We start from the raw sequence: 12304 nt of genomic DNA on the forward strand, positions 1-12304 counted from the left end.
TGTAAAGTCTGCATCATAAAGTCTGTTCAATCGCTGTACATATTTTTCCACTTCTGAAATAATTCCCGTTCTAATTCTTGGTCCTCGACAATAGCATACCTATTCTCCATACATTTTGAGGCAGCTGTAGAGTAACAGCAAAACATGCCAATATGTTCCCCACAGACACCAACAGCCAACTATGAATAATAAATGGTGACGAGGTTCCTAATTTAACCTACTAGTTGTATCTCCCAAAAATAAAATAAACAAAAAGACTTCACAAAACCAGGATAACGATTCGTACCTGTTAAGCTCTTAAGGCGGTCTGAGAAAATACCCATCCTACTACTCTGAATGGAAATGAAATGAAATTCTAAAGTGGAATCCAAAGCAGAAGATTATCTCTGCTCATGGAGGTATTGCAGATGCAGATTATCCATCACTCTCATTCTTGAAACCCACAGCAGTTAACCACAATTTAAATTAAAGCACACTATTGTAAAATAAGCATACTTACAGAAAATGTTGTCTGGAATAGAAAGGCAAATACTAACAAGACTAGAAGCACTCTTGATAACATCTTATTATTTCCACTTCCCTTGGGTTCTTTAGATAGAGCAATGCATGTGATACTGGCAAGGTTGCAACAGTGGAAATATATCTCTAATCCTAAAAGGTAACATAGAACCATTCATAGTTTCAGCTTTGTTCCTGAAGTTGCTTAGTAGTTTTTCTACTTCTCTCTTCAAGTAAACTCGAAAGGGATTTTCTGGTAACAGAACACCACATGGTTCTTTTATTGTTTAGTGCAAATTAACAATCTTTTAAGGAGTAGCATGAAAGATCCTTTCCTGCCTCCTGAGCACATGTTAGCTTTCAGCAGTTGTTCCCAGAGAACTGTAGGACACCTTTTCCCTCCCACAGTTTTGTATTTCATTTTGGCAAAGACAGACACATGTCCTCAGTAGAAAACAACTCAGCCAACTGCAAGCCTTCAAAGATTCGCACATGACTTTAATAGGCATCTTGACAGCCAGAAAAGGTTCCCACTCCTTCCATTAATATTACTCCACTGATTTTGTCCAAACAATATGTAATCTCATGGTTCATGTTTCTCCACCCACTGTTTTTGCCCCCCCTTTTTGTATTAGCCTCAACAATTTCACTTATTCTGCCAAATTCACATAACCACAGAATCATTAATGTTGGAAAAGACCTTCAAAATTATCAAGTGCAACCTTTGACCAAACACCATCACATCAACTAGATCATAGAAGTGCCACATCCAGACGTTTCTTGAACACCTCCAGGAATGGTGACTTCACCATTCACTTCACCTCCCTGGGCAACCCCTTCCAATGCTTGACAACCCTTTCAATGAAGAAATTCTTCCTGATGTCCAACCTGAACCTGCACTGGCGCAGCTTAAGGGCACCTCCTCTTGTCCTGTCTCTGGTTGTGTGGAAGAAGAGGCCAACCCCCATCTGGCTACAGCCTCGTTTCAGGTAGTTGTAGAGAGCGATACGGTCACCCCTGAGCTTTCTTTTGTCCAGGCTAAACAACCCCAGCTCCCTCAGCCGGTCCCCACATGACTTACATGACTTACTCTCTAGACCCTTCAGCAGTTTTGTTGACTTTATGGTCTTGTAATGTTTCAGGATAACACAAGATCTTGCTACACAGAATCATACTGGGACAACAGGCTTCACGTGAATCGAGTTAGGAAATGGAATTCTGGAGGTCGTACACAGAGTTTGGTCCTTATTCCACCAGCATTAAAAATTCAGCATCAGAAAAAAAATGTGAGAAAAGATGAGTCTCTGCAATACTATGGTTAGGCAATATCTAGCAAAGTGATAAGCATATTAGAGCAAGAAAAAAAGTATGAGAAGCTGAAGACATCATCTTAAAGCTTTCAGTGACAGAAGTCTTATGGCAAAAGTTCGTGTTAATAGTGGCTGTGGAGTAAAGACAGTAATATATATTAAAAAACCTTCCCCACCAGAAGCCCATACCTTGGAGGATACATGTTCAAAAAGCACCTAAAATCTTTCATAAAGTTTATAAACCTGGGCTGAATGCCAGTTTTTGTCTTTCTCCTCAAAATGGAACATGTGGATAGCATTCAACCTCCTTTGCTCAACACTTGTCTCAAGACAGCTTCTACCTTGTACTATCTTTAGACTGGTCAGTAGTATTGCTTAACCACGCTTTTATCTAGTCATTGAGACAACTTACCTGTACCAATTGTGGTGGCTGCAGTACCCAGATATACCTGTGACATACTGCAGCATCATTATCAAGATGCCTCACACACATAAGAGTAATTCCTTCATCCAGGATGGATGGCACCAGACAATATTCTTCTTTATTTTCAAAATGAAAATAAAAATAAAGAATGATACAATTTGTCAGGTAACACAACACAGATAATGCAAAAAAGAAAAATCCACATGCTCTCTTTGTTTAGCAATCAATGACATCACACATCTGTCCCTTCCAGAACACTACAGTGCTCTCAAACAGCATCACACTAGTTTTTGCAGCTCTTAGATGTCAATAAAGCACCTCATGAGACAAGACTTCAGGACAAAATTTTGATTGTGCACTTTGAACCGCTATTCATTCATTTTCTTATTGATTCACGTCTACACAGAGCAAAAAAAATTTAAATTCTTTACTATTTCACTGTCCTCTCCATGTAAGTTATCCTTGTCTCTGCTTTGACCTCCAGTATATCAGAAATAATAAGTAAAGGAAAAAAAATAGTATTTCTTCTTTAAGTTATATTTATCATTCAAAAACTTTTGAAGCCAGTGTCTCTCCTGCCTCCTTGACTAATAATGCCTCCTACTCAAGGAGTTAAAGTTTTTATATAAATAATTATTTGTTTTTTTTTTTTTAACTTCAGTTACTTCATAGCTAGGTACCCCTCTTATCATGATTTCTGAGTCAAGTTGTTCTTCCTCTATCTTGAACAAAACCTTTTTCTGTAGGTCACAGAACTCTTTGCATAGATAAATCATAGAATCATAGAATAGATTGGGTTGGAAAAGACCTCCAAGAACATCAAGTCCAACCCCTGATCCAACTCCAATTACTATATCATGGCACTAAGGGCCACGTCCAATCTCTTTTTAAAAACCTCCAGGGATGGTGAATCCACCACCTCTCTGGGTAGGCCGTCCCAATGCCTGATAACCCTCTCTGTAAAGAATTTCTTCCTAACATGTAACCTAAACCTCCCCTGGCAGAGCTTGAGCCCATGTCCCCTTGTCCTGTTGTTGGTTGCCTGGGAGAAGAGACCAACCCCCACCTGGCTATAACCTCCCTTCAGGTAGTTGAAGAGAGTGATGAGGTCACCTCTAAGCCTTCTCTTCTCCAGACTAAACAACCCCAGCTCCCTCAGCCTCTCCTCATAGGACTTGTGCTCAAGACCCTTCACCAGCCTCGTTGCTCTTCTCTGGGCCCACTCCAGCACCTCAATATCCTTCCTGAACTGAGGGGCCCAGAGCTGAACACAATACTCAAAGTGTGGCCTCACCAATGCAGAGTACAGGGGAAGGATCACTTCCCTGCTCCTGCTGGCCACACTGTTCCTGATGCAGGCCAGGATGCCATTGAGAATCAGAGAGAATTTCAGAGTACAAAATTTCTTTTCAAGCCTTTCATTTTCCCCAGGTGTTTTTCTAAGGTTATGACTCATCATACCACTCTTTCAGAGACAGCAGAATCTTTATCTCATAAGTCATGCATGATTATCACCTCCTTTCTTTAAGCATGTGTTTACAGGTCAATTTTACCAAGCTTTTTGCAAGTTAAATATACAAGTACGATCATCAAAATTATATCCAAGACAATAATTTGGAAACTTATATTTAGATTAATATGCTCTTCAAAAATTTCTGGTCAGATATCCTGGATGAGGAGACAGCCCTATAACAATTCCCAGCTTAAGTGAGACTAATTAGCTTGCTAAGCTTTCTCAGTCATTCCAACCTTGAATTTAAATTTCATTTTTATTGTTTCACAGAACAGTTTTCCTATTGACAGAAATATGAAAAAAGTTGACAAAATCAGGTGAAAACTACAGAAGACTACTGCAGTACTTGGTAGTGCATTTGACCTGAGAGTGCAAGCTTGGCTTCAAACTGAATTTAAAGGGAGGGAGGGGGGGAAAGTAGTATTTTACACCAATATTATAAAACTGATATTGCATCTAAGAGTATTTTATTACAACATGGAATCAAGCGTCTAAACAAAGATGTTTTCTTAGTGGAAGCCACTTAAGAATATTACTTCCATGTTGCAGTGTTTTTTAAATAAAAATTAGAATAAATTTGAATTTGATTAAATAAAACTTAATAGATGGGTAAAGAGAACTTCTTCAGATGTTATGAACCAAGCCTATTTTCATCTTTCCTTACACACTTTGCACTGAAATAGATTAAAACTCTTTTTAGTTTGTTCAATTTCCTGGCATTATAGGAACTAAAACCTGCCAGAATTTTTATTTATGCTGTTAAATACCTATGAAATGAGCCTAGAATAAATAATTAGTTATTTCAAATCAGTTAATAGTTTGCAAATATTTTCGGTATATTCAGACACAATACCAAGCAAATATGCAGAATGTTTCAGGAAATCAGACAGTAAAACAGCATACCCAGCACAAACCTTGACTCCCTTCTTTTTCTTTCCTAACCATAAGAAAGTGAGTACTGTTATGGTAAACACAACAGTACTATTTCACATTCAGATAATTTGCACATCATCACAAATCAGTAGATGAACCTGGCTACAGAAAAAACACCACCTTATGTCCACCTGCATCCCACACCAGAGCAGGCAGATGCCCAAAGGAGGATGTGAATAGGAAGCCCATGCTGGAACAGGCTCCTGGCAAGACTTGTAGCCCCAGGGTGAGAGGAGCCCACACTGCAGCAGGTTTGCTGGCAGAACCTGGGTGGATCCATGCTGGAGCAGCCTGTTTTCCTGAAGGACTGAACTCTGGACACACACTGGAGCAGTTTGTGGAGAACTGAATCCCCGTAGGAGAGACTCACACTGGAGAAGTTCATGGAGGACTGTCTCTTGTGGGTGGGACCCTATGATGGAGCAGGGGAAGAGCGAGAAGAGGAAGGAGTGGCAGAGAAAATGTGCGATGAACCGATCACAACTGCCACTGGCTGTCCCCTTGCACCACTGGGAGAGAGGAGGTAGAGAATTCAGGACTAAAATTTGGCCCTTAAAGAAGGGAGGGGGTGGGGGCAAGGTGCTTTAAGATTTATTTTTTCTTTTTCTCATTGTCCTACTTTGATTTGATTGGTAACATTCTTTTATTTGATTGGTAATATGCTTTGATTTGATTGGTAATAAATTAATATAATTTCCTTGAGACAAGACTGTTTTGCCCACAATGCCAATTGGTGGGTGATCTGTCCTTGGTCTTATCTCGACCCATGAGCCTTTTGTTGTTTGTTCTCTCCCTTACCTAGTAGAGAAGAGAGAGTGACAGAGCAGCTTTGGTGGATGCCTGACAACCAGGCAGGGTCAACCCACTACACCCCTCCTTGTCCCAGTGTGGGAAAAAAGAAACTGAATTTTGCAAGAAAAACAGCCTTTTTGTTTATCTGCCTCACAATCCGCTCTGTTTCTAAGAAGAGAAATAGGCTGAGGTTTTTTCTGTTTAATCTTAGTGTAGAAATTCAGGAAACACATACTGGGTAAAAGCATTTAGATCTTTTGAAGGTTTAGGACATGTTTTGTAGACAGCAACCCAAAATAACCTAAGAATATTTGTCTATTTCCATTCACCCAAATTACTTGTTTAAAGTAAGTTTAGGGATGAGGTAAGTTTGTGCACTCTTTATGGCTGCAGACTGAAGAGGTTACTAGCTGAGGCTTAAGCATGTGATGTGACACCTTGAGAAGTAGGTGCCTCACTCAAAAACATATCAGGCATTTCTGCATTTTGTTCTGCAAAGGTGCGGTGGGCAGCACAATACAAATGTCTCTGCTTTTTTGCTTAGTCCAAGTTCAGTTGTGTTTATTAGCTTCCCTTCACCTGGACCCACACTAATTCAATTCAGAGCACCTGCTCATCTACCTAGTTTTGTTTCTTTTTATTAAAGGAAGGCTTATTAAATTGAAGAGTTGCTCACAAACCTGGGGTTTAGGTTCAGCACCTAAAGTGCTGGGCAACAGGCATTGTGCTATGGACAAAACATGAGATATTAAGCTAGCAGAGTCAAGAGCTAGGAAGCACACAAAATGACAGTTATCTATGTAATATTATTTCACAATACCTTTTCCTTTGAATAGTCATTAGTGTAGGGCCTAATTACATAAGCACATACCGTTAAGTGCACAGGCTGCCCAAATCATTTAACACTATTTTCATTTCAATGGAGTGGACAGAAACAAGAACAACATCACTGTTGCTGATTAACATTAAATAGGGTTCTTTTTCTTAATACTCTGGTTTTCCTAATCTCCAGCAAATAACATAGTAAAAAAGAATGTGTTACAGCATTCTGGTCACAGATTGATAAAGGTTTCCATTTCAAAATCCTTATTTTTTCTCTCTAATTGGAAAAGATTTTTGTAAGATAATGCTCCAACTGATAGTTGAGTGGTTTGTAACCATCATTTGCAGAAGATAAACACAGTAGCTGCTCTTGATCCAAGCTGACCTCACCTCCCTGACAGCAAATAGAAAAAAAAAAAAGGAAAAGGAAAAAAGAAGGGAAGAGGGTTTTAAAGAAAAGCAGGCATTAAAAAGCAGAATGCCTATTCACGATTTTCACATGCAGCCTTGCTGCTGCATCAGCCGCAGAATATGTTTTTATTAGCCACTCCAAAAGCACAGAATATTTCTCTCACCACAGTGTTTCTAATGACTGAAAACCAACTTCACAGTACACAAAAAAAATGCAGTAAAAATGAGGGAGTAAAACACTTTTGCAAAGTTCAGAAAGAAAACCAGTTAAACAAAATGCAATATGTTTTCCCAGTTCCCAATGTCATGCTCAAGCTATTTCAGCATGTTCTGTTGCAGGATACTCAGCTGCAGCCTTGACAATGCTGTTATTACATATTTGGTTATAATGTCTAACTGGATAGAATTACTTTGGAGCTAGTTCAAGGTACAGAGAAGATTATGTTCAAGCAGAGGAACAAACAATTACATCAGACATTCCTGAGATTGCCGATAGAAATTGAAGTTACAAACCAGGTAGTCATCCAATTTAAGACAGGACAGACTCTGTTCCTGATGAAGATTATGATCTGAGTCATCAACTCAGATCTAAAATTAGACCTTATTAGTGTCAAAGAAACCACTACTGATCACCGAGTACAAAGTAGGAATAGCATTTTAAAATGTGAACAAATAATTTGCGCTTCTGAGCTGCTGTAGGGTAGGAACATTGATTTCCCTCCGCTCCTTAACTTTCACTTTTTTAAGCATCACAAAGAAAAAAAGATGCTGTGTTAGTAGGTATTTTAGAATACCAAGGAGGCTAATATTTGAGAACGTTTCTAACAATTTTATAAAACTATTAACATTCCTATTACATAAAGAAAAATTTCACTGAGATATTTCAGCCACACACTGAGCTACAGCACAGGAATATCACATCAACTCTAATTTGCAGGAATGTATTTTATAAAACAAAACTCCAAAGGCTTATTATAACGAGAACTTCGGGTCTACTTCTTTTCTTTGAGCATATGTTTTGAAAAATGTCACAAGACTGACCTCTAGTGGGTCATAAATTACCAAGCATCTAAAGTGACACACAAAAAATAAATACGTATCATGCACGAGAAAAGGAAGGGATTTTTCACAGAATCCCAGAATATTTTTCATAGATTTCAACATAAGAAGGACATGCTATTCTTCACAGTCTCCCACAGCAAAGAAGTGAATATGCTGCAAGTCATTATAACAAACAAGAAACTGTAATGATTCCACTACTTATTCACTCACCAGTATTTGAACACAAAATTAGCTATAGGACTCAGAACTACTGCTTTTTTATGAGATTAAATTTAAACAGCTAGCACTGCATATAACCTTTGAACCTGCCTAAATTTTAGTCATGCACAAGGCCAGATCCTCAAATGAATAAGTGCTCAGGTTAAAAAAAAACCCAAACAAACCAAAACCAAAAAAAAAAAAAAACCCCAAACATATCCAGCTCCACCTTCCACCCTTCTTAAGTCTTCGCTGCTTACCAATATAAGTATTTCATTATCTGAATGTACTCCATAAGATAATCAAGCGAACACCTGCCCTTTTTTTCTAATAAATAGGAAAGACTGACGTGATGAAAATTCTGTTTAAGGAAACAATTCCAAATACCTTCCATAATCTACAGTTTTGTAAAAGCTACAAAAACTGCAATTTTTCAGTGTCAATCAGTCAGTACTGAGTGTAGAGGTTGCACAAGATGAGTCAGCTGGTTTTGCATAACAACTTCCAATTCAGACCTTCAAGAACCACATCAGCCTTTTGCCTCAGCATTATGTTGGGAAGCTTTGTTCACTGTAAGAGAAACTTTTTACAGAGCTGTGGCCTTCCAGAACACAGTCTATCCTCTCTTCTTTATTTTCATTTTTACATGACCTACTTATCTTTTTCTCAGACATAACTTTGAAGTGATCATATTGAATGTATTTTCAACCTGCAATGTTCCATATTAATGCCTCTGTTATTACTGAACATTCTGAAAACACTAATGAGATTAGCTAATGATGCTAACAGATTTTTATTTTCACATCCTCAAAGAGAACCAACTGATAGGAAAATCTATTGATCTAATGCAAAAACCCATAGAGCATATCTCCATCATGATTCCCTTGTCTGTACATGTAGGCAGTTCTTAATCACTTAAACACTTACTGACATTAACCAGGAATAATTGTATCAGATGCTACTAAATGAAATGCCATAATGATCCTATTGTACCCATGATTTTTAGCCATATCCATGGCTCCATCAGTACTTCCAAGGTATAAAAAACAGATAAGAGCTAAGTCTATTGTCAGTTTAACTAAATGTTCTATATAAATATCCTATCATCCTTAAATTTTCAGCAAAAACTGACAAACATTATAAAATAAACTTGTAATCTCAATCACTAAGAAAAGCAAGTTTGTCATTCAAGAGTATGCTCTCTATATAGAATTTAAACAATGCATTGAATAGGCTTTAGCTTTATTACTATGCTTTGGGTTTGGTCACTAAAATTCTGTATCAGTTTTTCCAGTTTTGCCCAGCTTTGCCATCAGACTCATTTACTATTGGCTGTTCGGATCATTCTCAATTATCCTTTTGAATAACAGTGTATTTGACACTGTTCTGGTACTACTCTGCTTTTGTCAGGACAATCAAGAGATTGTGTTTCAGACAGCTTTAAATACCAAAAGTTCAAAGAAGCAGTGAAATTGAAATTTACTGTCCCTAACCAACACTGTTTAAATACTCCGCTTCTTTCAATTACATTTAAAAAAAGGCTTCCAAAACATGTATCAGCTTTCTTCTTTTCAAACACAGACTGGATTTTCTCCTCTATGTAATTTAATTATCTTGGTAAAATGAAATCGAAGTTAAACACCCAAACAAGAAGTTATAGCACATAATTTTATATCTTTAGAATTATTAAACTGGTCAACTTCTTTTACAGTCAGTAGAATGGAACACTCAATTCTCAAACATGATTTACAGAGGAGATAAATAGTATCCTGGATGCATAACTATCCTATAATCTAAGATTCTGTGGGGATAAAAAAAACAAAAAACTGACACCAAACACAGGAAGAGATGTTTATTAGGAAATATCATACAGCAAATACTTGAAAACAGAGCTAAAAAACTATGTAAGTTCTAAACCCACTTTATAGGCTTTCTTTTTCTGAAAAGAGTCTCTGCTCACTCTTTTGCTTCAAGCCTAATTAATTGATGAAAACAGTAATATTAATGCATTAGAGCTATTATAAAGTGCACTAGAATTTCCAAACTAATAAAATACCTACAGAATGATATATATGAGTGTATGGATTTAAAATCTAAGAAGTATGAGCTTATCTAAAGCTCGAATCATAAGCTCTCAGGCAATAGACTTAAAAAATTGTGATCAAGAGATAAAGACAATATTTGAGTTAGAATAGCCTCTGTGAAACAAAGAGATGCTCTTATAAAGTAAAATATCTGCTTAGAAAAGAGATGGAAAAAGCTCTGGCATATCACAGCAGTAGAGTAAAAAGTGTGGTATTAACATACCACCTTTTCCACTTTAGTACTTTTTTCCACTTAATGGAATATGAAGGCATGATCACCCACATTTTGCCTAAGGTTCCTCCAATACGAAGTGAAGTATTATCTGAAAATAGTTTCAAAAAGTAACATTAGTCAACAATCATTCTGTGAAGTCATGAGTGCAAACAGCTGATACCATGATCCTGGTAAATCAATCAGGTGAGTTAAACAGACCATAAAATACGAGCAATTAAATTATCCTTATGTATTAACAACTAAGAATGGCAGCTATTACTCAAGGAACAGCAGAGGACTAGACCAAAGGGTTTTCCAGATGACTGATTGTTAATTTAGAAGCTGGAGCAAGCTGTTTGTGTAAGGAAAAAGAGCAATGTTAAGCAAAGACTCAGCTCCCTTCTCAAGAAAGGAAAATATATACCATTCTTCCCTTTTGAGGAAATGCTGTAGCAAAACTGTCACAGATGTGTCACTAGGAACCAGTGGGTCAGGAGGACTTCCACTTTTATGCAAGACTTGCTTTCTGACCAATCTTGTTATACTTCATGGATTAGTCATGGAACTAAATTATTCTATATGAGTAGTACAGTCAGTCAAAGTTTGACACCATGTAAATACACAGAATAGTATGGCATTTCTGAAACGTTATGTCACCCTTGAAGATTTAGCACAAAAGGTAAGAACTGGCCTCAGACCATTTTTAAAAGTAATTTTAATGCTTCTTCATTATTTGAGAAGTGTACTTTTTAGTATTAAATTTTATTAACTCAAAGATTACTGATAAGAAGCTTAAGTATCACCATGACAACATCATGAAAATGTGTACTGTTCCAAATCACACTGTCCAAGAAATAATCCAATCTATTAAACCAACTAACTTCTAAATACATTGCAAAGTTTATTGACTGGTTAGGAGGTTAGTAAAGTGCAAATGCTGTCAATGTTGCATTGCCTACTAAAATGTCAGATAGAAATTTGTTGAGATTTCAGCTGTCTTCTCTCCTGCATAGATTACTCTGACATTCAATAAGGTATAAAATGCTGTTCTTTAAATATCTAATGGATAACATGAAATCATCACTCAGAGTATATAGAGGAAAATGGTAATGCTTTAATAGCTAACAGTGCCATCAGAATCAAGTATATGTACAGTCAAGTTATGGGTACAGTAGATTCCATAACACAAACCAAATTGAATCAATAAATGCATGTATGCTACAATGTCACTTCAATATTTGAATTCCACTTCCAGAGGAAGTGGATTTTTTGATAAAATATATGCCATTGTCAAGCAGCCAGTTTTGTACAGCAATGTGTAGTAAAAGCATATGGGAAAGACTGGGTTGCTTAAAAGAATGGGTCAGCATTACAGAAAGTTAATGGAATTTCAACAGGAGTTGACTCATGCTGTAATGCATCATATGAATTCAGAAAATTAAGAATTAGTTTTTACAAAATAAATCTGACATATCAGGGTTACCAAGATGTCCAACAGTGTTATGACCTGCCCCTGAGGTCATAACCAATCCCTTGGGGCAGACTAGCATGAAACAAAACAGAATGACTGGTGGATTTTTACACACACACACACACACACACACACACGTATGTATGTATGTATGTATGTCAGATTTATTTTGGAACAATTTGATTGCTATGGAAACGAGGTGTGTAGCAGTTTTGGGTTTATCTATAGAAATACAATAATATAAAGGTATAAAAATAACACCCAAGAAAATATACAAGAAAGAGAAACAAAGGATAAGAGTAGATAGTGGAAAGGAGAGATACCACCACCTAACAAGACTTGATTGCAATTATCATGTCTGTTGGTCAAACTGATGGTTGCAAACTTGATCCATCGGGGTGGGGGAAGCCCACGAAACATAAAGTTCAATGCGTTCATAAACATTCAGGTTCAGGTGGCAACATCCAGGTACCTCTCCTGGAGGGGGGAGTTTATACTGTCTGTTGTAACACTGTAGATCATGCACAGTCCTCTCGTAGAAAGTTCTGGGGGCAGTTTGGGGGTCTTTGATG

Source organism: Chiroxiphia lanceolata, chromosome Z, assembly GCF_009829145.1.
Source record: "Chiroxiphia lanceolata isolate bChiLan1 chromosome Z, bChiLan1.pri, whole genome shotgun sequence".
Taxonomy (NCBI): domain Eukaryota; kingdom Metazoa; phylum Chordata; class Aves; order Passeriformes; family Pipridae; genus Chiroxiphia; species Chiroxiphia lanceolata.